At 43.2% G+C, this 5,745-nt stretch overlaps 1 long non-coding RNA gene across 1 annotated transcript; it reads left to right on the top strand.

Annotated features, from left to right (window-relative positions):
• On the top strand, positions 1-5,122 carry LOC118229445. The gene is made up of 3 exons (XR_004765670.1): positions 1-634; positions 984-1,218; positions 4,478-5,122. It is a non-coding gene; the product is annotated as an uncharacterized LOC118229445 (long non-coding RNA).
• The last annotated feature ends 623 nt before the right edge of the window (positions 5,123-5,745 follow it).

The following is a 5,745-nucleotide window of genomic DNA, read 5'->3' as shown; positions in this document are numbered from 1 at the left end:
TGGACAGAATGTGCTGTAATGTGCTTTGATTGGAGGAGCTTATCAATGAGTAATTGGCTTTAAATGTAGATATATTTCCACTATGCGCTTTGGTGAACTGAATACCTCTGAAAGATCCATAGCGGGCATTTCCTGTTGCATCAGAGGACAGTTGGGGGATTAAAGCAGCAGATAGCCTGAAGGATTTGCTTAATGGAGGGGTGGAGAATGAAAAGCCCATAAGCGAAGCGCAGGACAGAGAGAGAAAGGCTTACCAGCAGAGAAAGAGAGAGCGAGGTCCGGGACAGAATATCCATTCAGGTAGTTCGACAACATGTTGCACCCCATCATGGTTGGCATTGTCTGTGTAAACACCTCCATGACCATCATCTTCTGGGTCTTCATGCTCAGTGAAGCCTTCCTTAGGGTAGGGGATCCAGAGCCCAAAGCCACCGTCAATCCAGCCTAGATTAGCGTAGCAATGCAAACGACCACAGAGAAACCCAAAAACAGCTTATGTAGCTCGTAGTGCTCTTGTGATCTTCGTTTTCTCAGGGGGTGAAGTTTTCTCTACGCACCATTTATTTGAGCTCCCGCCCTACACCCTTCTTTCTCACACCTCGCTGATGCCAGTGGAGCAGAAGCTGACCTCCAGGTACTGTACCGTTTTCTCTTCTTTCATTGTACCCATTCAATGTCTCGCTGATGTTTTCTTTAGCAATTACATTTATGGTAAAGCTCTTAAGCTCCATTTTAAGCAGCCATTTGTATTATGTTTTTAATAGGAAACCATTCTGGCCCATTAAAAGTAGTGCATTGTACCAGCGCTGAAAGCGGCGATTTACCGCCGAGGCACGATTCCATGTTAAGCTCTTACCAGAGCTTTTTTTTTTTAGCCAATCTGTAGTATTAGAGTGCTGGGTGGGGTTTAAATCATACACATGGATGAGAAAGACCGAGCTTGCATTTGCTGTGATAGTGACTTTCCCTCTCTTTGGATACAGCTGTTCTCCCTTTCCTTTCCGGTTCCTGGGCCTGCACTCATTCCAAGGCCTTCTCTTTTCCATTAACTGGGTGACTGTCCGATCGGTAACCACGAAATAAAGAGACTGGAAATAGCACGACAATATATTCAGGCCGCAAAGGGGAAATGGTGGCAGCGATAACAGGGAAAAGTCCACGGATATAAGCTAAGAGCTCCCTGCTGATCCTGGGTGTGGAGCGGCTCGAGCGCTGAAGGTAATGATGAATTGTTGTGATGGTTTTGTCCTCAGTAGCATTCCCTTGTATGTGCATGTTTATCTGTTGGGCGATACTCAGAATTCTACAGTCTGCTGTGTGAGTCACGCTTCAGACTGTGGGATTAACTGTGTGAAGGGATAGAGAATTAGGGCCATAGTGATGGAGAGGGAGGGAGGGGAAACAGTCTCTCCAGCAGAGAGCTATAGGCAGAGGCTTTGCTGAACGTCTCCCAGGCGCAGAGTGGCCAGTGTCGGCCAGCTGCAACATGCTGCACCCTGTAATGATCGGCATCGTGAGTGCCAACCTCACCATCACCGTTGTGTTCTGGGTCTTCATTGTTGTGCAGCTCCTCAGGATCAATAGTGAAGCAAGCCAAGGATAGTCCTGCATAGATGTTTCTGACCTAAAATCATTCGTAAATTCCATTTTTTTGTATGTTTTCTGGTGGTGAAAAACTTTGGCTTTTCACCATCCATAAATGTGGAAATTTCAGCACTCACATATTAACTTAATGCCATGGATACGTGGTATATGATACTATTGCCTGCCTGCTAGTTTTGGGTGGATCATTTACAAAGGGAAGAGCATTCCTTGAAAGCTGAACGTTTCCAGTGGATAGATTAGAGGGTTCATTTTTGCATGGGAATTCTTCAGTCCAAGGTAAGAAAGACATAATTGCAATGACATCAAGTTTTCTATTCTAAATGGTGCAGCCTAAATATAAATGTTCCCTCTATTATTCACTATTGATAGAGATTTTAGATGATATACTTGTTAAGAGGATCAATGTGGCCTCTTTATATCTTTTACTTTTTTTGCATTTGTGAAAAGGATGTCATGTTTTGGTTAAAACATATTACACTGTTTAAATAATCAGCTAATTGTTTTGTGTGGATATTTTACAAAAAGCAGATGGGAACATAATCATGCATTGAGAAAATTGATCACACTCTATTCGAGCTGACTGAATTTAAGTTATTTGGGAATATGGTACCCGAGGTTACTATAAAACAGAAATCTTGAGAACATAGATACTTCTGTAAATTTAAATTATTCGGGAATATGGTACTTGAGGTTACCAAAAGGCAGAAATCTGGAGAACACAGATGCTTCTCTAAATTGCCAAATGTATACAAAATTTACAGATTCTAGTGAAACACTTTCATATTTAGTGCATCATTAGTAATGGGTCTGATCTGGTGATGCCATTGCAGTTAGTTCTCTGCTGTCTTCTAAGTGAGGGTTTGTTATATACCGACCCAGTTTGATGTAAATTTAAAAAATCACTTTGAAGCAGAGGAGTCCAAAATCTTACAGGATTAGAGAAATAACCTTCTCTGCACATCTGTGCAGCATGCTTGCACCTTCTTCAACTTTGTCCTGCTTCTCTTTCATTTTTGAAGCATCTTGGATAGTGTGGGAGTAGAAGATAAAATAAGACCATAAGCCTCTTTGTGTAGTACTCAGTGTCCTTCTCTCCCAGTTGCAAATCCTGGCAGACTGAGGGTCAGTAACATGCCCCAAATCCCATTATCCCTCCCTGCTTTCCTGTATTTGTCCTGCTCACACATCATAACAGATGTTGTGTTTCCAGGAAATATACTCAAGGATGGGTATAGCGCATGCAAAATAACAATACTGGCCTAGAAGAAGGTAATTCTCAAAGTTAGATATCCTATCTATTTTGTGAGCATATGATTTTATAAAATAGCAAAGGGAAAGGTCAGTTGTTTTTTGTAGCGTGCCTTCTACTGCTTATCTCTATAATGATCCTCCTAAAGAAGAAGGATTATGTAAATCTGCTCAAAATGAAGCTACAAAAAATAGATTCCTTGATGAAAAGGTTGAAATCTCCCTTTATGCACCCCCTGTGGGGTTGACACCCCCCCCCCCTTTTTTTTTTTCTGGGAGGCCACACAGACTGAGTGGCATACACTCGGCTCTTGTTGTGCACCATATGTGTCTTCCTTTTGGGTGGGTGAGCAGCAGGCTCGGGAGCCACATCATGGACCCCTCTGCTGTGAAATCCCAGCATGCTGTGGGGCGGGGAGTGCTGTGGAACCACTCGAGGATGACCTACGGCCCCAGGCGGCTCCTGCAGGTTCCCGAGGAGGAAGCTGATATGGCGTTCTTCCTGGAATACAGCCCCCCACCTCGAGATGCCATCACCCTGCCCCGTCACATGCTCTACGTCCTGGTGGGCGTGGTCCTGGTTGTTGTGGCCACCTATGCCATTGTGGGTCACCTGATAAAAGACCTGTTCCATGATCTGGCAGGTAAAATGTGTCCACAGCTGGACTCAGGGGACACTCATGGTACCCCTATGTCATTTGGTCATGGGTCTCAGTCTCCATCTCCTGGTGCCCCTCATAGTGGTCTTGTGCATTATGCCGTGTTTCACTCTCCTGGTGCCCCTGTGCAGTTTGGGAATGTGTTTCTCCCTCTCCTGGTGCCCCTCATGGTGCCCCTGTGCAGTTTGGAAATGTGTCTCTCCCTCTCCTGGTGCCCCTCATGGTGGCCTTGTGCATTATGGTGTGTTTCACTCTACTGGTGCCCCTCATGGTGACCTTGTGCATTATGGCGTGTTTCACCCTCCTGGTGCCCCTCATGGTGCCCCTGTGCAGTTTGGGAATGTGTCTCTCCCTCCCATGGTGCCCCTGTGCAGTTTGGGAATGTGTCGCTCCCTCTCCTGGTGCCCCTCATGGTGCCCCTGTGCAGTTTGGGAAAGTGTCTCTCCCTCTCCTGGTGCTCCTCATGGTGACCTTGTGTTGTAAGTCATCTCTCAGTTTCTCTCTCTCTGTCACTTGGGTCTTACAAAAGACATGCCAACCCTTGTTGTTGCATGTATCACATGATCTCATAATCCTTAGATCAGACAAAGAATAGAACCTATGCCTATTCATATCTGGCATGAGACAATCTGGCATTCACTTCTGAGTATTGTCTTTAAGTAGATTAAACAAGCCTCCTCTTACTGGATATAGCCTTCACTTTCATGTGTCATGTGTTTTCAATAACAAACTGCAGCGATTAACTGTTTAGAAGTGGTGGACATGGACATAACAGCAAATGCAAACACATCCAAACCATCCACATATATGTATCTGTGTGTGGTTTAGGAAAGTGAAGGCAAGGGGGAATACACTATTGTGGTCCAAATCACTCACTCTGTCCCTCTTTTCTTTACTCTATCCCTTCTTTTTGTCTGCCTTTCTTCTCTCCATCTTTCCATCTGTTTATCTGTCCATACATATAGACTGGATTCTTGGGCCCCAAAGTGATGAAGAGGATGATGAATGTGGCCCCTGTGGAGAGGAAGAAAGAGAAGGGGAAGAAGGGATGACAGACGGATCCGGAGAGGAATTGAAGATGGAATTAGAGAGTCCTGGAGCTCAGCAGGGTTGTTCGATGCTCCTGCTCCCTGGCCATGTATCTCCATAGCACAGTCGCACAGAGAAGAGAATGGACCTGAACAACAAACACTTAGCCTAGTCCTATCAGCATTTGACACCACCTAAATCTCTCTATTTAACTCTGGCCCATTAAAAATACATTAATCTGTGCATTACACTACCATAGAGGTAGCCTGAAGTTCAGTTTCATAGGGGCCTCTAAAGTATGTGGAATTTTTGATCTGAAAACATTTGTAAAGAATTTTATAAAGGAATTATTATATTGTTTCTTATTTTATACACTGATATGTGTAAATATGACTAGATCTCAGCTTCAGAACTTTTTATCAAACACATACCTGTTCCATGACAGCTTACATTGTGGCTAACATGCCAGGCTGTACAAGAAAAAGCACATTTTATGTAAGCATGTGTTACTTGGGCCAGACGCACATAATTCTGCATAGACAGTTGTATGCATTAACTAAAGAATATTAGTCTTGTACATCAAAGAGACATTGTTGTAAAATGTATTTCAAAAATATATCTAAGTGCTTGTAAAATAGATCTCTCTCTCTACAATAAAGACATTATTGTACCTATCTGCCTGCACTGTATCTTATTAATCCATTTATTCATGCCCATGATTGACACCTGAGTTAATCTGTGGAGGTCAGGGACAAAGGGATCTGTGATGAGGACTGTCCGATTGAAGGACAATAACATGGATTATATGTGTCAGTTGTCACACTGTTTATGAGTGGTTCTGAATTGTAAAGTGGCCATTTTGAAAAATAGCTGGTACAGGGAATCTGGATAAAATCTGTGATATCCCTGAAGATAAAAATCTTCTTCGGTAGTTCCTCTACCTGTTTGAGAAATCTGGTGCTTGACAGCATGCAAAATTTCCCTTTATATTCTGCCCTATTTCAAATTATTTTATTTAACTTTTATTTATCCAGGTAAATCTTTATTTATCCAGGTAGATCAAATGAAAACTTGATTCTATTTTGCTGTAGCAACCAGGGTGATTACTGCAGTTAGGGAAGGCAAATGACTATGGAGCCCAGGGCTACCCAACCCTGGAACTGAAAGTTCTCAGTGTCTGCTAGTTCTTATTTTCAATGAAAAG

Source organism: Anguilla anguilla, chromosome 6, assembly GCF_013347855.1.
Source record: "Anguilla anguilla isolate fAngAng1 chromosome 6, fAngAng1.pri, whole genome shotgun sequence".
Lineage (NCBI taxonomy): Eukaryota > Metazoa > Chordata > Actinopteri > Anguilliformes > Anguillidae > Anguilla > Anguilla anguilla.
This window is presented reverse-complemented; position numbering and strand designations above follow the sequence as displayed.